This window comes from Osmerus eperlanus, chromosome 8 (genome assembly GCF_963692335.1).
Source record: "Osmerus eperlanus chromosome 8, fOsmEpe2.1, whole genome shotgun sequence".
In the NCBI taxonomy this organism is placed as follows: domain Eukaryota; kingdom Metazoa; phylum Chordata; class Actinopteri; order Osmeriformes; family Osmeridae; genus Osmerus; species Osmerus eperlanus.
In genome coordinates, this window is record NC_085025.1 from 19364065 (window position 1) to 19388549 (window position 24485).

Consider the following 24485-nt stretch of genomic DNA (forward strand, 5'->3'; position numbering starts at 1 on the left):
CTAACTACTACTGTTTTGTTCTACTACGCCACTGAGTGCGTTCACTTGACCATGAGAAACCCGATAGCAATTGTCGGTTTATGCCAATAATGCGATTACTCTGTTTTCATGTGTAATTAGTTATGCGATTACTCAATAAACACGTCTACATGATTCTTTTTTATTAATCGTTGTATGCTCCACGGACAAAACTTGCACCATCATCCTTCTGCAACAAAGTGTCGCCGTGTCTTCCTGTATCGGCCCTACTGCTGTATGTTTCATTCAATCAACACATTGAATCCTACTAAGAAAGCCGAGTAAACGCACTCAATGATAGGCTACTATATCTGCTACTGCTATTACTATCCCAACTATAATTTCAGCTGTTAAAACTATAGTATTCTTGTTACGACTAGCTAGCCTACTTCTTCTTCTGTTTAACAGTTCAGCTTTCAGCTTCTCCCATATTATAGGCTATTTAAAGATTTTAAAGTAAATTCCATGTTTTGCTTCTAAGTACATTATATACGTGTGAAATGAGTTCCTGAAAGCATGTGCAAAGCGCTAAAACTTTGTCGCACTGAAATGTGGAGTTAGACCGCAGAACAGTTTATCTTCCGTTTTCAGATCAGGTTTTAATGGGCGGAGCCAGAAAATGCCCTACGTCATTTCGCCCCATCTACGTCAGATCACTGAATGGCTCCTCCTGCTGTACTGTTATTGTAGCTTACATCAGCTAGCTAGCTAGCTAGCTAGCTTCATGATGTCTCCCACCGCCCGCAACTGCATCTTCCCTGGATGCAAGAACTCCAGCTGCGCTGCAACACCATTTAAGTTCCCTGTATATAATGAAAGGAAAAATAGGTGGATAGATTTTGTCTGTTTTTAGCCACGCTCATGGAAAGCTTCAGATAAACTCCAACAGCCGCCTCTGGGCCACTGACCATTTCATGGCGGACAGTTTTAACATGGACCAGAGACAGACGGGGTTCACCAACAAACGGCTTCTCGTGCAGCGAAATGGTAACTAATGTGATAGAAGTAGTTGGAGAGCTCACTGTCTGCTGTCAATGTTTACTCCTGTGTTACAGCTCAGGGGAATATTTCATTTATATGCATCTGTATGTTTCACTCATTGAACAAATACATTCTAATTCTATACTGTTTTGTTCGGCTTGACGTAGCGTCCATTATCTGGGTCGTAGGTAGCTTACTTGAGAGAGGCGGCGCCTTCCAGCGAGGGGGCCGAGCTTCAGCTCCTTCTGGCGACACGCCCCCCCCAGTCTTGAACAGAGAAGACTGCTGATTTTCTAACGATTTCAAAAGCTTAATTGAACACACTTGTCAGTGTTTTTTTTCATTCGAATTTGGATGGGTAGTTAATAACACATTATTCTGTGGTGTGGTGAACTTGAAACTCGTTTTTAATTCCACTTTACAGGATCTTTAAGCTTTTAGCTTTGTTGATGCAGTTCAGCTTCCACACTGCCTCTTGAAATTCAACTATTTCTTCGATTGCTTCACAACGTTCAAACGTATTCTCCCGCATTGTATTTAAGCACTTAGCTTTGTTAGATGATGCAGTTCAGCTTCCACACTGCCTCTTTTGTGTGACTCACACATTTTTTAAATTCATTTCAGATTTCAGCTGGCGGGTATTTTCTAATTTCTGTATTTTCAGCATCAAAATAAATCTTCGAAGAGGTAAGGAAATTAATTTGATTTTTTATTTAATCATCATTCATCTATCACTTATTGCGCACAGCCTTACTGTACTCCTTTACTCTATATTTTATTTTATATTGTACAGTGTTGTTAGTATTTTGTTGTAAATCTTTAATGCAGTCCATACATTTTATATTTATGGACTGCACACACTTTTTAAGATTCTTATATGCTTACTGTATGCACCTGTTTATTGCGATACCCTTTATCCCTATAAGGGCTAATCTTCCAGGGTTCGAACAATTAACAAATACACATGTATGACATATATATACAGATTACAGATCAAAGAAACATAGTCATACATAATCATCACATAAAATATACAGTTAAAAAATTCCCACAACAATTTATCTAGCTTGCGAACAAATGGTGAATTTCCTTTTTGAAGTTTGCAAGACTGGACAGAGATCTGATGTTTGGTGGTAGGGTGTTCCAAAGATTAACGGCACAGTAAAGAAAGGTTCTCTTTTTGGAGTTTGTTTTTGGCTTCTGCCAACCACCAAAGAAAAGTCCTTGTTTTTGTTTTCTACTTTACTCTAATTCCGAGCAAGGGACATCAGATGATATTAAACACGTGGTGGTGAAACACATATGTTGGTCTCTATAACACACGCACACACACACACACAGCAAAATAATATATACACACAGAAAACCATAGACAAACCCCAGTACGTTAACAACAAAACATCTTTCCTAAACAGTAAGCACATTGCTAACAAACACAGCAACAGAGACCGGGCGGCTGGGCGATATGGTTAAAAAAAAATTGATATAGATATTTATATTTCCATTCGATAACGATAATTAAGACGATAGACCACAGATCCGTAGTAGTAACAAAATAAGTCTCTTCCTCAACTTTTTCCCTACACTCTGCATAAAGTTTAGGCAGTGCGGTGTGAGAGAAATGTTTGCAGCCAGGGAGCACGTACCTGGGGTCAAGTAACTTAAGCTTTTTAAAACTTTGCTTTTTATCAATACCTTGGCGCAAACTCACACTTTCTGCATTTTCCAACGAGTGATTTTGCTTCAGGTGGTAAAAAAGGTTTCTTATATACTAGGATTATAATTGGACCAATACGCTGTTCTTATTGGTCCAGAGACGTTCTAATAAATCCGCAAAACCGTTGGCGTACCTCTCCAGAGGTATGCAAAAGATTTACGGACCTAGCAAGCAGTTGCCCTGGAGATGTTGACAACATGGCGTCTGCTCCAGATACGTCGTGTTTGATTTGGGATTTGTCGTATTACCAGACTTTGTAGCCACCTGTTTGTTTACTACACAATTTGCACCGAACATTGCTCTGCTCTTTGTCGGATTTCAAAAAGCCAAACCACTTCCAAACTAGAGAGGGTACAATTTCTGGGGAAATTGTAGTATGCTTGCTTGCATCGTTTGCAGATGGGTCCGTCCCCTTAAGTTTTCCCATCTAGTGATATTTTCAAGCATTTAGCCTACTCATATTGCATAATTCATTAAGAACCCCCTTTGAAACAAGCTATTGTAACAACGTTGTCACCGGCAGTATTTCAGATGGAATCGCGATTCAAACAGTAAGCTACCATCTGCTAACTGAAAATATGCCCCCAAAAACGTAAATAACCTTGACATGTATTTAGGGGGAAATGGCTAAAGCGCCGGAAATGAGAATGTTTCTTTTGACATAAAGTTTCGTCTGTGGCATTGAAGACAGCGACGCACCACACAAGCTTGAGTTTAAATACATTATTTAATGTGACATTACTTAATGTACGTGCAAGTCTTGATTTTCTTAAATGTAGCCTACATGTGCTGCTAGTAGCCTACATCACGGCACGATACGATAGGCTCCTCGCTGTGCAACAGAACATCTATGCACGTTGTATCCATGCGTCGTTGCTAACGTGTGCTGACGTTGTGACGTTGGCACTGAGTAGCCTACCCTTTGTTGACACAAGGCACTTTTTGCCACAAAAACTCAAGTTCAGCCTAAACCGTGCAACGGAACGTAAATAAAAATACAAGCAACTCAATCGCTAACAAGACGAAACTACATTTGTGCCTACATAGACACAAACGTTGTCTATGTAGGCCAAATATTGACGGATCCTTAGGGGGGCAAAAAGAAACAATAAAAACTAGAAAGTGCATTTCCTACAGAAAATGCGTTGGAATGCTGAAAGCTGAAATTAATTTTTAAAAATACCTGAAAATACAGAAAATGAGAAAATACCCGCAAACTGAAAGCTGAAATTAATTTAAAAAATGTGTGAGTCACACAAAAGAAGAAATGTGGAAGCTGAACTGCATCATCTAACAAAGCTAAGAGCTTAAATACAATGCGGGAGAAGCTGAAAGCTTAACTGGTAAACCGTAGAAGAAGTAGGCTAGTCGTAACAAGAATATTATAGTTTTAACAGCTGAAATTATAGTTGGGATAGTAATAGCTGTAGCAGATACAGTAGTGCCAGTGGCGTAGTAGAATAAAACAGTTCCATTAGCAATAGTAGTAAAAGAGATATTAGCAGCATCTGCAGAATTAGTAGTTGTAGTAGTGGCATAAGATATATCAGCAGGTGCAGTAGTTGTAGCAGCACTAGTAGTGATAGTAGTTGTGTAATAGTGCTCCTACGGTGCGTTCACACTGCAGCGTTTTTTAACGCTCTGCACAGCTTGCCCTCCCACAGTACACCACACTCGGGGGCGTGTTAGAAAAGTTAATACAGAGTTGTAGTTCTCTAAGGTCACTGTTGTAGTCATGACCAAGCGTGCAGACTTGGGTTCATGTACTCACAATATCGATCAAAATACCACTTTTACACAACATTTGTCTAAAAATACCGAATTTTTACTAGTGCAAGATTACAGTAGAATACATGTTACGTCACCGGTCACTCAACCAGTCGTTTGTAGGCTGGGCTAGCAAGCTAGCAGTGGCACAGACCAGTCACATAATGTGACCAGACGGAATTTAGAAGTATAAAAACACACTAGGGACACTGACAACGTCGGCAACCCTGCACCATGCATTATTAGTTTAATGTAATCTTTAAATTCAGGCTCGTCACATTACGTAACTTTGTTCTGAACAGAACTAGGTGTGCAGACACATACGATAAATTGAAATTGTAAAACCTAGAAATGTTTACCATGACCAACAGTTGCTACGTTACAAGAAACACGAAACCAATTCGATTGGCCAACGCTAGCGTTTTCATGCTCCTTATTTACATAACGTTGAGAAAATCCAACCTGCAACGCTCCGCTCCGCTCGCCTTCCTACAATGCCCTATGCGAGCGTCAACGCCTGGTTTCATTGAAAATGAATTGGAAGCCGATGCGCCGCCCGCTCCGCTGCAGTGTGAACGCACCGTTAGTCTTTTAATGAGACGAGTTGACTGAACAGCTCTGTCTTGTGACTCCACTAATCAGCTAATACCAATCACCTGTGTAAGAGACTGAGTGGCGCGTGTCTGTGTGGTTGCCACGGTGATGGTGCAGCTATGATTGCTAACGTGCTGAGGGCAGAGAGAATAACAGAAATTTACCTAGAATCCACACCTCAAACAAGTTAACCTAGACATAGAACTATAGCCCTGACTTAGCTTAGCAGTTACATTTAGCTAGCAATTTAAGTCGACATAAAATCCTAAATGTCTTGCATTACGTTAACAGAATTACAATAATAGCTAATATTTATATTTTATTTAGCTAACTATATCAATATCATAGCTTTGTTATCTTAACCGTTAGACCAAGGGAAGAAAGAGCTACTTACAAAACGGACGTATGTAACATTCAAACTGGTTGTCTTGAGAATGAGCACGGGTCCTAAGAAAAATCTACAATAATGCTGCAGAATGTTGTCTCCGCAAAAGGCCAATTCAGCAATAAAAACAGTGCTATCTGGGGAATGTGCGATTTAAATAATATTGTATAATTACAATTCATGTATCCTATATACACACACCATCAAAACCTACCTCAGTTTACGCTGTCTACAGAGTGTAACCTTTAGGAAAAGCGGGAATATATGGCTTCTGTCATGTTCTGTCCAGGCAGATCGCTATTAGCCTGGCTCTGTCCTCCTACGTACTTCCGCTCAATTTTGATTTTGCTTCTGTACTAGGTCTGGCCATGAGGTACGTAAGTCAGATGTCTCTGGTTAATTTTCTACCGGCCAATCAGCGAACAGAGGGAGTGGCTGAGAACGATGACGTTGATGTTAGCGCTAGTTTGTGTTGTAGTTCCGTAATGGCGGCGGAGAAAGATGCGAGCGAAGCCATTCGGTCCGTTGTAGCAACGTTGCCGAATATCCATAAGCTAAAGCCGGAGCAAGAACAAGTTTTGCTGAGTTTTGTTGGTGGCCATGATGTTGTGGCCCTCCTCCCCACGGGGTTCGGGAACAGTTTGATTTTCCAGCTAAGGCAGCTAGCTCTGTTACAGTAGTGGTGAAGGAATTGGCTAAGGCGAACGCCAGCGATTGGTTATGGCAAATCAGAGTGGCTCTGGGCAGATCCAATCATTTTAAACTTCAACAGAGTACCCGCCTACAAGGTCAACGCTTGTCAATGGAGCGAGGCCGGACTCTCTGTGAAAATGAAATGTACGAGAGTCTGGTTAGGACCAGGCTAGATCGCTATAGGATCTAAAATTATTTCTTATTGAGATTGACATCATTCAGAGCAAAATGAAAATAGGGGGGCACCTGAGAACCAATCAGATTCCAGGGGGGGCACGTGCCACTCCGTGCCCCTCCATTGGCTCCGCCCCTGGAATCGCCAATATAATTTGAAGGCCTTTTTTGAGGGGGGGGGGTCGGGCCGGTGCCCATAAAGAACTGAAAGCGGCCCATTGGTAAAAATGTTTTTGGTCAGGCTGGCCCATAGAGAACTGACAGCGGCCCATTGGTTAATTTTCTTTATTGGCACTGGCCTGACCCAATCAAATCCAGGAACCCCCTTCCCCTGATTCATAATATCGCGTCCCGCAGGCCCTGAGACACGAGCTGTTGGCTAATGCGTATGCTGGTTTAGCATCGTTAAAGTTTAGCATCGCTAAAATGGAGAAACGACCACCAAAGCGCAAGGAAGGTGCAGAAAAGTTAAAGAGTATGTTTAAGTATGTTAAATTAGGCTTTGAAAATCAGCAGAAAATCATGCCTGAAGGAGCTGAAGCTTGGCCTCCTCGCTGGAAGGCGCCGCCTCTCTCAAGTAAGCTACTTACGACCCAGATAATGGACGCTACGTCAAGCCGAACAAAACAGTACAGTGAAACATACAGATGCATATAAATGAAATATTCCCCTGAGCTGTAACACAGGAGTAAACATTTACAGCAAAGACAGCAGACAGTGAGCTCTCCAACTACTTCTAGCACATTAGCTACCATTTCACCAAAATACCATCATTCTACACCGAGTAGCCTAATATCGAGTTAGCGGTTTGCACTAATTATAGCAGAGATACCTCTGGAAAAGTTATCTAGTATAATTATAACAAGCACACAGAACTGAGTGATGAACTGCTGGCGGCGGTGGATGGTCCAGGTGCGACCGGAGGATGAACGGCCGGGGGGCGATGCACGGTACGGCTCCGAAATGACGTAGATAGGGCCTTTTTTGGCTCCGCCCATCAAAACCTGATCTGAAAACTGAAGGGAGACTGTTCTTCGGTCTAACTCCACATTTCAGTGCGACAAAGTTTTAGCGCTTTGCACATGCTTTCAGGAACTCATTTCACACGTATATAATGTACTTAGAAGCAAAACATGGAATTTACTTTACAGGATCTTTAAGGGACAAAAATATTTTATTTTTATATTTACAGGCGAATGCCACAAAATGTGCAAAAATTTCGAGTGTGCAAAATGTGCAAAAGTTGTAGCTGCTTCAACATCAGCATTACCTGGAGAGGAAGGAGGAGAGGTAGCTGGCTCAGAGAGGCCGAAACATACTGACAGGGTCAGGGAAGAAGCCGAGGAGGAGGAGTGACCATGACAGGGCCATGGGAGTGAGTGAGGAAAAGATGGAAGAAAGAGTAGTTGACGACGTGGTAAGGAGTGGGCAAATTAACAGGGACTCAGGAAGGGAGGGAGGCTGTGTGTTTTTCTGTATTGTATTTAGCAGACACTTTTGTCCAAAGTGACAAAATATAAATATTACAATAATTCAAATTAACAGTAAACTGTTTTAAAATTGCTAAGCCAATATTAAGCAAAATAGTAGCCTAATAACAATACAATATCAAATATCAATATGTTCATATTTTTACATACCTTTAACATACAAATCATAACTCTAAGAATTAATTAATTATTTAAGTGTAAGATCAACAGATAAGTCTTGAGACCCTTGAAGGATAAAAAACTATCACATGAACGCAGAACACTAGGCAACTCATATTATAGAATGCACGCATATTTTAAGGACTCTGTCTGCAGGGAATGTGTCTGACTAGTCACGGTGAATGTGGGCCGCCTGGGCCAAAAATGCCAGGGCCGATTTTTTGTCCCAGTCCAGCCCTGCCTTTATATGTCTGTGCGGTCAGAAACAGTGTTGCCACATTGGGCTGCTTTTGATAATGCTGGGCGGGGCAAAATAGCCTTGGGCGGGTTGATTAAATTTGGGCGGGTTTCGTTACAATTGGGCGCTTTTTTTAAAGACTGAAAACATTCAAACAAACTATTTGATTTGCATGTGTTATTGTTCAATCACTATTAGGAACTGAATACAGGAAGGGCAAGGGACAGAGGCTGACCTATAGGGTAGGCCTACCTAGCATGAAGTTGCTTAAAGCATGTCGTAGATAACTTGGGTTTGCATTGTTTTTCAAAAAGTAAAAAAATGCCGAAGTGGGGGAAGTATAAAAAGCTTTACAGAAAAGAGTGGGAGACAGATCCGGACTTGAAAATGTGGATCGAGTCTGTCCCACAAGATGAGTGTAAAGTCCGTTGCAAATATTGTAACACGGAGATCAGGGTTCAACTTAGCGATCTGAAAGATATGCTTCCACAAAGAAGCACAAGTCCCGTTGTGTGCCCAGCATGAAATCATTTACAGTACCAATGGCTGGTAATAGTGGAGGCACAATAAATTACGACCAAAAACGTTGTGAACTCAGAATTGCAACCTATGTAGCTTGCCACACTTCCATCAACGCAGTGGATGACTTGTCAGATATTTTGCACGAGGAGATGGGAACATTCAAAATGCACAGCACCAAGTGTACCGCAGTTAGTTATAAAGTCTGTCCTGTCACCGCACTTCAGAGAGGATCTACAGCAAGATATTGGCGAGTCTCCTTATTCTCTCTACCTTGACGAAAGCACGGACATATCAATGAGTAAACTTCTGTGTCTGTGTGTTAAGTACCGCTCACAGAAACACGGCAAATTTGTTAGTACTTATTTGGGGCTTGTTGATCTTCACAACGCAAGTGCTACTGGAATTACTGACGCAATCAATGCCTTTCTGAGGATGTGTGGCCTGGACATCAAAAAACATGGTGGGGATTGCTACAGACGGGGCAAGTGTGATGGTCGGAAAAAAACACTCAGTGTTCACGTTACTCAAACAAAAGCAGCCTATCTACAGCTTATTCGCTGTGTTTGTCACTCACTTGATCTAGTTGCAAACAAAGCTATGCAACTTCTCCCAAGCAACCTTGAATATATGATTAGGGAAACCTATAACCAGGGCTGCCAACTTTTCCAAAAACCTTGCCGAGAGATTTGGTAGCAACCCCCCCCCCCCCCAAAAAAAAAAAAAAAAGACGCACTCAATATCCATTTCAACTTGGTATCAAATGCAGAACACTGTTATTCAGCTAGGCTACTGAAATAAATGTACAGCTCCTGGCCTGTTTGTGGTAGACATCACAGAGGTCGGAATAAGCGGCAACGTTGCCCACGGGTCTAAAAATAACGTAACCAGCCGACCAAGGTACAACGTCGCGGCAACGTTGTCCAGGGGACCAAAGAATAACGTAACCAGCCGACCAAGGTACGACGTCGCGGCAACGTTGCCCACGGGTCTAAAAATAACGTAACCAGCCGACCAAGGTACAACGTCGCGGCAACGTTGTCCAGGGGACCAAAAAATAACGTAACCAGCCGACCAAGGTACGACGTCGCGGCAACGTTGTCCACGGGTCTAAAAATAACGTAACCAGCCGACCAAGGTACAACGTCGCGGCAACGTTGCCCACGGGTCTAAAAATAACGTAACCAGCCGACCAAGGTACAACGTCGCGGCAACGTTGTCCAGGGGACCAAAAAATAACGTAACCAGCCGACCAAGGTACGACGTCGCGGCAACGTTGTCCACGGGTCTAAAAATAACGTAACCAGCCGACCAAGGTACAACGTCGCGGCAACGTTGCCCACGGGTCTAAAAATAACGTAACCAGCCGACCAAGGTACAACGTCGCGGCAACGTTGTCCAGGGGACCAAAAAATAATGTAACCAGCCGACCAAGGTACGACGTCGCGGCAACGTTGTCCACGGGTCTAAAAATAACGTAACCAGCCGACCAAGGTACGACGTCGTGGCAACGTTGTCCATGGGACCAACTGGCAACATTCCCTTTATAACGTTGCTACGACGTTGCCACGACGTTGCCAGAAGGTAACGTCGCGGGTTACCAACTGAGCACTTACTGGCAACGTTGCCACAACGTCATGTGTTAGCTGGGCTGTCACCTCAGGATGCAGACCTAGGTACCACATTCCAACAGCTTCTGGAAGCAAGTAGGTTAACGCCTGAGTTGAAGGAGGGAATTTCAGCGCGATGTATGGCTTTTCTAAAAGAAGTTCTGGTGAAATATCAAATGCGCTTACCTTCATCACTGGAAATGCTGCGCAAACTGGAGCTGCTTAGTCCGACCTCTGTGATGTCTACCACAAACAGGCCAGGAGTTAAATACTTACCAATTGAGTTGTTCTCATGCTCAATGGACAAGTTAGAATGCCAATGGAGAAATGTAGCATCAGCAGGCTTCTCAAGTAACCAGGCCATTGACGCTTTTTGGATGGAAGTTGAAGCGTTCAAAGATAGAGAAAAATCAGTGTTTTCAGAAATTAGCACTGGGTGCCATTCGATTGCTCACACTGCCAATATCCAACGCTCATGTTGAGAGGGCATTTTCCCAGGTGACGCTGCTAAAGGATGACACAAGAAATCGCATGGGACTACCGCTACTTTCCAACCGTGAAATTTTTCGGTGCATGAAATTACACGGAGAATACACGGTATAAAAATAAATAAAACTCGTGCAAATTAATTAATATAATGCGGAACTACTGTTAGATACTCGTGTTCTTTCGGGACATCTAATCTGTAGCTCTGAAGCTCTGATTGGCGCCGCCGTGAGTCAGAGAAAGGCTACCTAGCAGCACTAAGGACGAGTATGGCGAGTGGTGGCGACCCACGAGAAATAGAGGACCCGCCGGCCGTTTTAAGATTGCAAGTTTGGGAAAACTTTGGTTTCCCATTCAGTTACAGTAGTACAGGCGAGAGAGTGGTGGATAAGACGAGCACTGTGTGTCGGCGTGGTTCAGCAGTTATGGGCAGTGACATACAGTCTGGGTAGGCAAGGTAGGCACATGCCTACCCTGCCAAAATTCAAACGTAAACATTTGTATTAAATCATTTTATTTAATAAACTTGTATTTGTATTTTTACTGTTTATTCTTGTGATTTATATATGCAATGTGTGTGTTATTGCAATTGTTTAGACGTTACGATGACGAATGTAGCAGTTACGCATATTCAAATACCCAAAAAATTGTAGAATAAGTGCTTTTACTGTCAGTTCACTGCGGACGACAAGTGAAAAACTCACTTTCGCACTTCGATCCTGTATTCTTCAACATGTACAGTACAGTCAAACGTTTGGACACATTTTCAATCACTGGAACGAGACAAAAATAAATTCAACTTCTCCCTACAGAGCTTACCAGCCATTAGATACACATACAAATAGGGCCATATACATTACTGACGCAATCGGAATTTACATGTCATCTTCAATGCGCCGTATTCACTCGTAGAGGAACCTGGTTTGTTTTGCTTTTACCTCCGTTGTACCAAACTCGTACCGAACCGTGATGTCTGAACCACGGTATGAACCGAACCGTGACTTCAGTGTACCGTTCCACCCCTAGAGCACACCCAATAACTGAAGAAGACACCCTTTTTATCAATAATTTCTTCATTGGAAGTTGCTCCCTCGCCATGGCTACCGCTGCCACTGTTTTCGGCAATATGAACCATTTTCCGCGGTTAACATTAGCTACTCCACTGGAGGTGCTCAGTATATTTTAGTGAGCGTAGGCTACCATTTCTCCACAACTTCCTGCTGCATCACATACATTAAATGGACTGCTGTTCCTAATTATTCTCTATCGACTATCAATATTATTGAAAATGAATTAATGTTACGATATCTTTATTGAGGGAAGTCATTACTTCGATATATTTTTTTTATCGATTTATCTCACAGCCCTACCGGGCTTGTTCCCATACATACACAAACCATGTAGTTGCCTTCTGACAGGCTGCCCCCACCAGTTGTAGAGCACATAGAGCACTGTGCAGAAGAGCACCCCCAGGCTGGAGCACTGACCCCCGGTAATGTGTCTCCCAGGAGGAGGGGAGGCCTCTCTCTCTACAGCTGTAAACTCGCTGACTCCTTCCCCTGGGACGGGGGAGCAAGGTGATGCCATCGCCAAGGTTACATGGCAGGGGAATAGAATACTGATGCCGGAGCTGTTATCTGGCGACGAAGTATGGGGGCTGCTGGAGCTGGCGTTGAGTGTGGAGTAGCCTCAGACGCAGTTCTGGGATCCAGACATGTATGTTTGCGAGGGGGGCGGGGCAGGTGGGGACTGCATTCTGGGTGCATGTACCTTCATGTGCGTTTCTGAGGAGTGTGTGTAGCTTTGCGTAAGAATGTTAGGAAGTGTGCTTGTGCACATGTCTGCTTGTGCATGCATGTGTATGTATGTGTGTGCATAGTTTGCATGACACTGCAAGGTTTGGTGCGAGCAGGCTCCGATGATTCTGTGGAATGTAAACTAACCACTGCGGAGTTCTAGCCTGTCGTCAGTCCGATGTCCCTCCCCCAAGCCGACACTACCGTCTCCTCAGGAGCGCAGCTGTTCCCGATGCTTCCGCTAGCCAGGATGAGATACCAGGCCCTCAAGCACCTAGTTTCTACCTCAGTTGCCACGGTGATTTGCTCCCGCCTCGTCTTTATTTTCATGTGCATGCAAAGGAGTATAGTGTGAACAGAAACAACCACTTACATTGCAGACATTATAATTTCTAGAGCCATTCACTACCTGCATTCCTGTGGCTGTTAGAATTAATTCCAGGAAGATTAAATAATTTCTGCTGAGATCTTTTGCACACATTAATTGTTGTAATAGGACCTGACCAATCTTGCGACAAATGATTCTGTTTGCCTTCAAACCAATGAACTCACCGCCCGTTCAAGTCGTTTGGAAAAAAATCGCTTGAGGCACCACAAAGCAGAAACATTCCTCACCCACCTCCACACTTCTAGCAGTTTTCACTGTGTGCTTAAATGTGTTTGTGTGTGCATCAACTGAACTGTGTGTCACCGCTCCCCTGCAGCACCAGCCACCTGCACCCCTCAGAGGTTCATGTGATGACAATGGCTAATTTACCCAGCAGGCTGAATAAAAGCCAAACCTCCAGCACTCAGAAGAGGGCTACTGGTGGAGACACCCAGCCCAGGCAATTGCAATATTTTGTGCCCCAAGATTATAAATATCCAAATACAAATCCGGTGCGGAAAATGGGTCTGGACGGGTGAGAAAGTCCTGTGTCAATGTCAACCCACATGCTATCTGTGCTGACACCCATAGCGTTAACCCAACACTCTGAAGGACTAGGAACTTCTATGGTATATTGAAATTAGGCTGTGGGAAATAACAGAAACGTTTCTATGCCGAGGTGACCAGTGTTGAGCATAAAAGTATGTGTACTCATTTGTTATGACTGTGTTATTGTTGAGTCAAATATACAAAATCTTTCCATTTTAAAGGGAACAGCTGTATAAATTGTTTAAAGGTACCAAGGAGTGAGCAGTTGCTCAAATAGAAATGCTTTCTGTCAAATGGAAATTCTTTCTTTCAAAGAACTGGGGAGAATGACCAAATAAAGGAGCTTCAAATATTCGGTTGTTGCAATGGCAATACTAGTTGAACTGGCCTTTCACATATCTAACATTGATATCCAACCGCCTCAAATGTAAACCATCTGTCACAACCATTTGTGTGTCAGTTAGATGCAAAGGATGTTTTGTCCTTATCACCTATTTTGGTCTACTCATCCAACCCCCTGTCCCCATTCACTTTACTTGAAGGTTCATGTTGAATGCCAACAACTGTTGCCTAGCAGCAAAATATTCACCCTGCTGAAATCCACTCCATTATTTATTTTTCCAGTTTCACATTTCAGAGAGAAAAAAGTATTTAATGCAGCAATTCCAAGTTTACAAATCCCAAAAGAGCTTAAGTAATGGTGTGAACTGTGCGACATTTAATGAAACATTCTACGGGGTAGTGGAATGGGAATTGAAGGATGAGTTTATGTAGTTGAGTTCAACTACACGTTCAACATTTTTGTAAATGTATATTTATATATATCATACCATAGCACCATGTTAGCAAGGTACTTCTTCTGACTTCTATGTTCTGTTTTCATACATTATAATGAGTAATTACATTATTACACTATCAATCATTATAATGATTTACATATTGCTTAGATGTTATGCATGCATTATAATACGTAAATAATGCATAATGCAGAAGATTGGAGGATGCTTGCTTGCGTCGGTTGCACAGGGGTCCATTTTTTTATTACATTTTTACAACTGATATTCCTGTGTATTTTATATAAAAATGCATACTTATTATTTATAAAGATTACATGGATTTAGAAGCATCTTTTTTTTGCTGCTCATTTACAACTCAAAATACGAGTGAAGCGTAGAATGAAGTCTTCTCATTTCCCCTGCAAGAGGCAGCCTCATAGCTGAATCAAAACGAATAAATTTGGCAGTAAAAATTGACCTAATCTCTATGACTTTAACGTCCTTTTAAGTTTTTCCCTTCTCGTGATATTTTCAGGCATTTAGCCTACTCATATTGCATTCATTCATTAATAAAGAACCCCCTTTGAAGACTATTCAACAACGTTACCGGCAGTAGAAGATGGAATCGTGATTCAAACAGTACCTGCTAACTGAACATATGCCCCCAAAAACGTAAATAAGCTTGACATTTATTTAGTGGAAAATCGCTCATTCATAAAAAGCTCACTGGTAACGATCATTGTCAGTAACAACGCAAAATGCGATATAGCCCTGTGTGGAGAAGCTGCCCCGGTAAATTGTACTACTACGGTACAGTACTAGACTACTGTGTTCGTCTTGGTAGCGATTGCGTTGGTTGAATTGGATGTAACGTTCCGTTGTACGGTTTAGGCTGAAATTAATTATTTTCATGAACAGATTGACAAAGTTTAGGCTGTGGCAATGAAGTTCAGGTTAGTAGTTAGATAGACTTTTGATTAAAGTAAGGTGAGTGCCGAACATGTTCTGTCGCCGTTTGACTGTGAGCTGTGTAGATGTTTTTGTAGTGTCTCGCGTAGGCTACAGCGTTGCAGTGAGCAACACTGGTTTGAAACCACAGGTAAGGATAATTTCACCAACAAATCGTTTACTTGTCATAATAAATCCTACAACGAAAATGTATTTGTGAGGAATGTTTATTTTAACGATTGAAAACAGATGCATCATAGACCACTGTAGTATGTGTTGCCCGGGCAACAGAGGCTAATGTCATGCTAATGCTTCAGTGAAATAGTAGACTACGGTTTCCGAAAGTAGATGTGGGCCTACTTCCTTAATAATATCAGCTAATATTGTACATTACATTTCACAATTGTGTTTCACATCACAAAGTAAAATGAGTAAATAGTCACCCTGGCCTCTTTGCTTGTGGCGTTTCTGCAGCTGCCTTGCATTAAAGCTATAGTTAGCCTACCTATCCCCCAAGTTAACAGATGCGAAACTAATGTTCTGCTACAGGTAGTCACGCGTGTTTTCGTGACGTAGTGACGTTAGTAACGTCAGTGACTGTGGCTAGCAAATTAGCCACCGTTAGCTTCACTTTTCGCCACAAAAACTTAACTTGAGCATAAACCATGCAACGGAACGTAAATAAAAATACAAGCAACTCAATCGCTACCAAGACGAAACTTTTGACACCTAGGTTGTCTATGTAGGCCAAATATTGACAAAGATTTAGGGGGGCAAAAATAAATTATAACTAGAAACGGCTGTTCCTGCGAAACAGCAGTGAGAATGCTGAAAACCTGAATGGGGATAGCTGACCATGCTAAAAAAGCGGAAAATTTTGAACATTTAGTAGAAAGTTATAAGCTGAAGCACCTGAAAGGTATTTTTGAAAGGGGCTGGAGCTGGACGAAGGTATAAAACTACAGAAAAGAGAAGAAAAATTAAAAAAGAGAAATAATTCTGAAGATTTTGAAAATGTAGCAGAAAATTATTTGCTGGAGTTTCAAAAGGCCTGAAATGTATGTTAGAAAGGACCTGCAGCAAGATGAAGGCAGAAAAGTACAGAAAAGAGAAGAAAATGCAAAAGTATGGCAGTTGGAAGGTACTGCTGTGAAAGGTATTTTTGAAAGGACCTGGAGCAAGATAAAGGCAGAACACAGAAGAAAAGAGAAGAAAAGAAGAAGAAAAATGCAAAACAATAAGGGCAAAAATTCATAAAGATGAGCTGCAGGAAAATGTGAAAATTTAGCAGAAAACCAGTTGCTGAAGTCTGGGTTGAACGAATTTGAAGGTAAAAGGACAACACTGGAATGACTTGAACTTGCTGGAAAAACGTAGCAACCGTTGGTCATTGGCAACAGACTGGCAACATTTCTAACCTAGAATCTAGGTTTCAGGTTCAAGGTGGAGGAGAAACTAATCATGTGTGCCTGCACACCCAGCCCTGTTCAGACACTTAATTTAAGATGACATAAAAATAAAAACTTTTAAATTCAATCACGTCACATTACATGACTTTGTTGGTTGTGCAACTGCAAAAGCTACTTGAACTCAGATTAAAATGCTGCTGCAAAAAAAGCTGAACTACAGTATTGTGGGTATTAAATAAGATCATGCTACATCTAACCAGCGGATCATTTCTTGCAAGTGTGTCAAAGTGGTATTTGTACAGACTGTATTAACACCGTAGGCGTGAACAATGCATGCATCGTCATTGTCTCCATCTGACTTTAGCCGAAGCGAAGCTAGAGAGAGGATGCATTGGGAGATTTCATATAGTAAGCTAGATACTGCTTCAAATTGAAAACGGAGAATATATTTGAGTAAAGACAAGTTACTTAACATCTGTGTTCAATATCGTCAATTAAAAGTAAAAACTTTCCAGTTACGAAGCGTTTGTTCGTAGGATTAACGCCAGCTGCAGCAAACACTTACACCAGCCCCGGGTTGGCTGTTCGTGACGGTCAGCTATGACAGTCTTGAGCGTCGATTTTTGCAAATTTCTGTGAAACTTGCTAAAATAAAAACGATCTAGCTAGATTATGTACACTTTAAGCTCAATGTACATACCTTGTTTGGCCAATTTGGTCGATTGTGGAAAAGAGGTCGAACCGTTTTTAGTTATGGAGAGCCATCGCGCTAGCTCGACTATAGGAGAGAATAACAGAAATGTAGCTAGAATCCACACCTCAAACAAGATAACCTAGACGCAAAACTGTACATCCAATCCAAAATATAAGGATATTTTCCGAGACCCAAGACTCTGCCAAAACCAGATATATTCTTTATATGTCTGTGCAGTCAGAAATACGACTCTACCTGCAGTTTCAAAAACGTGTTCCTTCTGCACCAGGAGAATAATAATAAAGAGAAACAGGAAAACAGGAAAACAATAGTGAGAAACAGGAAAACAATAGTGAGAATGCTTAACAGCATTCTCACAATAATAATAAAGAGAAACAGGAAAATAATAGTGTACAACAGTGTCACAATAATAAATATATATGTGAGAGAACAAAGGTTGTGCTCTCGCCGAAGGCTTGAATGTCAAAAATGTGTGAGTCACACAAAAGAGGCAGTGTGGAAACTGAACTGCATCATCTAACAACGCTAAGAGCTGAAATACAATGCGGGAGAAGCTGAAAGCTGAACTGTTAAACAGAAGAAGAAGTAGGCCTAGGCTAGCTAGTCATAAAAATAATATTATAGTCAACAGCTGAAATTATAGTTGGGATAGTAATAGCAGATGTGTGCATTGAGTGCGTTTACTCGGCTTTCATAGTAGGATTCAATGTGTTGATTGAATGAAACATACAGCAATAGGGCCGATACAGGAAGACACGGCGACACTTTGTTGCTGAAGGATGATGGTGCAAGTTTTGTCCGTCGAGCATACAAAGATTAATGAAAAGAATCATGTAGACGCGCTTATTGAGTAATCGCATAACTAATTACACATGTAAACGGAGCAATCGTATGGCATAAACCGACAATTGCTAGTAATCGGGTTTCTCATGGTCAAGTAAACGCACTCAGTGGCGTAGTATAATAACACAGTTCCATTAGCAATAGTAGTAAAGGAGATATTAGCAGCACCTGCAGAGTCACCTCTTGTAAATTGTATTAGGTTGAAGTACTATCAAACTCTGTCTTGTGACTCCACTAATCAGCTAATACAAATCACCTGCGTGAGACTGAGTGGTGCGTGTCTGTCGTTGCCACGGTGATGGTGCAGCTATGATTGCTAACGCGCTGAGGGTAGAGAATAACAGAAATGTAGCTAGAATCCACACCTCAAACAAGTTAACCTAGACGCAAAACTATACGTCCAATCCAAAAAATAAGGATATTTTCCGAGACCCAAGACTCTGCCGAAACCAGAGATGTCCTTTATATGTCTGTGCGGTCAGAAATACGACTCTACCGGCAGTTTCAAAATCTTTTTCTTTTTGCTTTCTCTGACGATTTTGTCACCAGATTTGCATTGGTCTCTATGGGGCGAGAGTTGGACTTTGTCTCGCTTTCGTGGGGCTCTGAACACATGTGTACGTCTGTTGGATTCAACAGACAACTGTCTACGACCAGCACAAAATTAGCTATCTATTGATCCAAAAATGAAGCATGAAGAGCGAAAATTGTGGCAATGCTGGCAAACTAGAAATAGTTTTTCAACGACATCCGAAGCTGCCCTCCACTCTAACAGTGCGTTCACACTGCAGCGGAGCGGGCGGCGCGTGGCGTCGGCTTCCAATTCATTTTCAATGAAACCGGAGCGGAGCGTTGCAAGTTGGATTTTCTCAACTTTATGTAAATGAGGAGCGTGAAAACGCTAGCGTTGGCCAATCGGATTGGTTTCTTGTTTCTTGTAACGTAGCAACTGTTCGTCATGGTAAACATTTCTAGGTTTGACAATTTCAAGATGGAGGAGAAACTTTTCGTATGTGTCTGCACACCCAGTTCTGTTCAGAACAAAGTTACTAATGTGACGAGCCTGAATTTAAAGATTACATTAAACTAATAATGCATGGTGCATGGTTGCCGATGTCGTCATTGTTCCTAGTGTGTTTTTATAGCCTGCTTTTAAATGTAGTCGTCACATTACGTGACTGTTCTGTGCCACTGCTAGCTCGCTAGCCCAGCCTACAAACGACTGGTTGAGTGACCGGTGGCGTAACATGTATTCTACTGTAATCTTGCACTAGTAAAATCTTGCACTTACATAAATGTTGTGTAAAAGTGGTATTTTGATCGATATTGTGAGTACATTAACCCAAATCTGCACGCTTGGCCATGACTACAACAGTGACCTTAGAGAACTACAACTCTGTATTAACTTGTCTAACACGCCCCCGAGCGTGGTGTACTGTGGGAAGGCAAGCGATGCAGAGCGTTAAAAAACGCTGCAGTGTGAACGCACTGTAACGGTGCGTTTACACTGCAGCGACGCGATGCGAGCGACAACATGTTTTCTATTCATTTTCAATGGAGCCAGGCGAATCGCTTGCGTGGTGCATTGTGGGTAGCGACGCGATCGAGTTGAGATTTTCTCAACTTTATGCAAATGAGGAGCGATTTTCGCTAGCGACGGCCAATGGCAGTGTTTTCTTGTTTCTCGTAACGTAGCAACCATGGTAAACATTTCTAGCTTTCAGTTTTTAAGATGGAGGAGAAACTAATCGCCTGTGTGGCTGCATATCCAGTCCTGTACGATACGTCTCTGTATTTGTACAAAGACATTAATAAAAAGAATGAGGCCAGGCGCAGGTTTGCCGAAGTTTTTTTTTGTACTTTGTACTCTCGAACAAAGTTACGTTCCAGGGAGTTCCAGCCGGGCTACTACTATAAACCCGGCTGGAACTCCCTGGTCGTATCAACAGATTAGCAGAGACTTTGAGTACTATAATAAAACGTTTTTACACATGTCAACGTGTATGTCTATTAAACAGTTTTGCATTTTGTATACAAGTTGTATTTTGATCGATGTTGCGAGTACGTAAACCCAAGTCTGCACACTTGGCCATGACACCTACAACAGTGACTTTAGAGAACTACAATTCTACATTAATCTGTTTGATACGCCCCCGCGCGTGGTGAACTGTGGGAAGGCAAGCGATTCGCGTCGCTGCAGTGTAAACGCACTGTTAGACGAGGGAACCTAGGCTTGTCAAAATCGCCACGGTTCGTCAAACTACAACTAGCAATACGCTAGGAAGGCAGTGCGCTCACGCGTAGGGGAGTGGGATTCTGCGGAGGAGTCAGAATTCGGTCCAACACCTGCTTTTGTTGCGTCCCAACGGTGTGAGCCGCCATCGCCAGCAGCTTTCTGCCCTCCAGGTCACAGCGGATGTCACGTGACTGAAAACTATGTCAACAACTGAGCTTCAGAGCAGGGCGAGGAGTTGAAACGGACTAGTCTTCTCCAGAAAGCTTGCAACATCGTCGATAGTGTGAATGCACTATATTCAGTGTATTCATAGTGAGATATTGTCCTCTCCCCATCTAAGGAACTTTACCACACAGTGAAAAGGTCTATATGGTGCTTCATATCAGGAAGCTAACCTTGACAGCAGGCCTAAAGAAGATGAGAAATCCTACATTAAAGGTTTTTACAATCTATGTGTGAGGTATTCCAGATTGTCCATACAGCACGTCAGTAAGTTCATAACTAATAAGTAGGGATGTTCCTTCTGCTGGTATAGTTTGTATCCAATTGTGATATGTGTCAGCTACAAATCCCAAACGCCTAACTCCGAGGAGTTGGTGTCAGTTTATGATTACAGAGATGGGCAAAGACAAATCTTGATACAAAATACCCCTCAGATTTTGTGTTTTCAAAATACAGGAAATTGCATTTGTAACATTAGGCATTCTGAATTTGTACAAAGAACTTTTTTTACAAAGAGATTTGTTGCCACTATTTGTTTGAAGTGGCTCTCATCTTAAAAGTACTTGAAATACATATTCAAAATACAAGTGACTGCCCATCTCTGTGTGTACTAGTATTGCCTTAGATTGTTTGTTTGAATAATTTAGTTTTCAGTCTCATATACAAAAAAATGAATAAATTAGACTAGACAAATAAGATTAGATAAGAAATTGGTCTTACAAAAAAGTTAAATGGGTGGGGTCAGAAGTTCATCCCCAATTAGCAAGTTAATTGTAAATTGCCTGTCCTTCCTTCCCGAACGGAACCTGTAGTTATGCTTTAGTTTACGTAAAGCATAACTTATTATGTACACTGGCATATCTAAGGTGGCAACCATCATTGTAGTACTCCTACTCTGATTTCTCCGGCTGTGACAGAAGCCCACCCCGTGCACTCATGCTTATGCAAATATTTATCCAAATTCACGCTTGGCTTAATTTGACAAGAGCACCCCAGTCTTGAATGGTTTTGGATGCAAAATGGTAATTACTCCAAACCGGGCTGGAATAATGAACTTGTTAGCATGCTCAGCCTCCTGGAATTCATTACCCTGCAATGCTCTCCTCTCCTGGCAGATGAGAAAAATATGATCTGTTTCCATTCTAGCCTGTTCGGCAGGAACCAATTCAGAGAGGAAGCTTTGAATCAAAGAGGCGTGTTAATTGTGACATGTCCAAAACCACTGTAACACACCAACGCACACTCTCGTGAGGTCACTCACAACAGCTCATCCACTAAATAGGAGATGGCTCGCTGTGGTCTCCTGCCGTTGCCTCATGTGATAGCCCCCGGTTCCTCTAAAGAGAGAAGTACGCAAGGGAGGGGGCCTGGCGGTTGCACTGGTATGCTCCACTTAGCCTCTTGAAAGATGTGTGTGTGACAGTTACAGAAAACAACAAATGCACACACTTGCTTGGTCAGGGCGATTTGTCATCATTCAGAAAACAGAAAACACTCAAGCTAGTTTGCGTCCCTTTCTACATAGTCCATTTCGGTGCATTAGAATTGAATTGTTGTACTAGAAAGCCCCCCAGGATTATATTGTAAAAGGTTATGTCAAAACGCTCCCCACCCCAACCTCTTATGTAACTTGCTGCAAATACACAGAGTACAGCACCCCACGCAATCTTCTACACAAAGCCTAGTCAGACTGTGTGTCAGTCAGGCAGTCTGTCCACAGCCAACTATGTTTGTCATCCTTAAGCAAAGTACGTTGTTAAGCCACTCAGACTGTTTGTCTCGTTTCAACCGCACGGCAGCCAGGAGCACAGTCAATACACACTGCCGATTGCTTTTCACCAGAGTGTTTAAGAGGCCAACATTTGAATGACAGCCACAGACACCCAGGGGACTGTGGCAAACAGAGGTGTCTCGTCATCTTAACCATGGGTCCATGAATTTTGATGTATCATCACAAAAACACAATGTCATTCCCTCTTTGGGACACTGTACAGTTAACTGCCTCCTTAACCATGATGCTAAATGTACTTGACTATTACTATTACTCATAAGGTAACATTATTTTGCTGAAATATCCTGTATATGGGTTTCTGTAATAGGTTTGAATGTTGAGCTGAGGAGTCGCGCAGCTTAGACTGACTGAGAACAGTTTTTGTAAAGCCGAATAGACACTCCATCTCCCTCTCTTGCTCTCTCTCACTCCCTTCTCTCTCTCACCCCCACTCCACTCTGAGCACCTATCACAAGAGCTACTGAGGCCATCAGAGCCCATGCTCAGCACAGGCTGACTGGAGAGAATGGATGGATAGAAGTGGTTGTGTGGGTGTAAGACCATGCAGTAAAGGGTATGTGTGTGTGTCTATAAGTGTGTCTGTGTGTGTGAGTGTGCGTGAGTGTGTGTCAGTGCCACCCCTAATTGACATGGAAGCGATAGATGTAGTTGTGTTCGTACAGTGTAGAAACCACCAGATAGAAGTTCTGGGAAATGCATGGAGTTGCCTTAATTTATTTAGAGAGTGAATAAACTCGTGAAACAGAAAGTATCGTAATGTAATCCATTGATTTCAACAATATAACTGTTTTTTAAATACCAACTATTTAAATTGTAACTGTAACGGAATACAGTTGGTAACGCCGGTACATGTATTCCGTTACTCCCCAACACTGTGTGTATGTTATTGAGAGGTGGGTTGTTTGAAGCGAAGCCTGAGTTCCACCCTGAAGAAACCCTCCAAAAGAATAATGCTGATGAGGTGCCTTTTCTGAGAACAGACAAATAATTTTAAGTTGGGAAACGACAGTATACACATAAAGAAGGTGTAAAAAATCTGCTTCCATCTAAATGTTTTAATTTTGTGTAGAAAAAAAACATAACTCTCAGACTGAGAAATGTGTCCCTCTTTGATGATGTCATGACATTTGAGGAGTGAGGGACAGGTCAGTACTGGCGTCATGGACATCAGAGGCCACTGGCACGGAGACATGGCGTAAGCCCGGCTAGCACACTATTCTAGTGATGAGCCTGGACTCACACACATACAGCTGAACGTGATGAGCCAGAGAGTACGGGATGACTCACGCCTGCAAGGGAAAGACAGAGGGAGTTGTAGACGCAAGGAGAGAGAATGTATGGAGAGAACAGAGGAAAGATAAATAGACATTAGAGATTGGGAGAGACTGCTATGGAAGAGGGGGGCATCTAAGACACGCAGGGATGGACAACAAGCAGATGGAAAGAGGAAGAAGGGAGCAGTGACAGATAAGATGAAGAGAGGGAGGCAAAGGTAGAGAGGGGAGTGGGTGCAGGACAGGATGAGAAGAGATAGAGGGAGTGGACAGATATAGAGATGGAGGAGGCATGGGGCCTCGTGCAGTGCTGGAGAATAAGCCACCAGTCTGATTTGAGCCTATTAAAGTAGACAGAATAGATTGTTGAGTGAATGAACACAATAGAGAAAGGTGTGCTGAGCACCGAGGGTGAAAAGAACCAAAGGGGAGAAAATGACGCTAGAAGGGAAGGAGTAAAAAGAAGGATCAAAAGAAGGAAAATCTAGCACTGAAGAGAAGGATGGGAGGAAGATAATGGGATGTGGACTGAAGAGGAGGAGAGAGGGGGTTGGAGGAGATGTGAAGAGATGGACAGGGTTATAGGTGGAGTTCTAACAGTGAGGCCATCTGGAAAGCCTGTCACAGTGAAAAGGCTTACAGGGATAGCTGGCTGCCACCTCACACACACACAAACTCAAGACGGGGGCCAAGAGCAGTGTAATTACCTGTGTGTGTGTGTGTCATG

At 42.4% G+C, this 24485-nt stretch overlaps 1 protein-coding gene across 2 annotated transcripts in view; it reads right to left on the reverse strand.

Moving 5' to 3' along the window:
• Positions 1-24485, reverse strand: part of fut8b (fucosyltransferase 8b (alpha (1,6) fucosyltransferase)) — a 96103-nt gene that overhangs the window by 52659 nt on the left and 18959 nt on the right. The gene's annotated exons all lie outside the window — the stretch shown is intronic.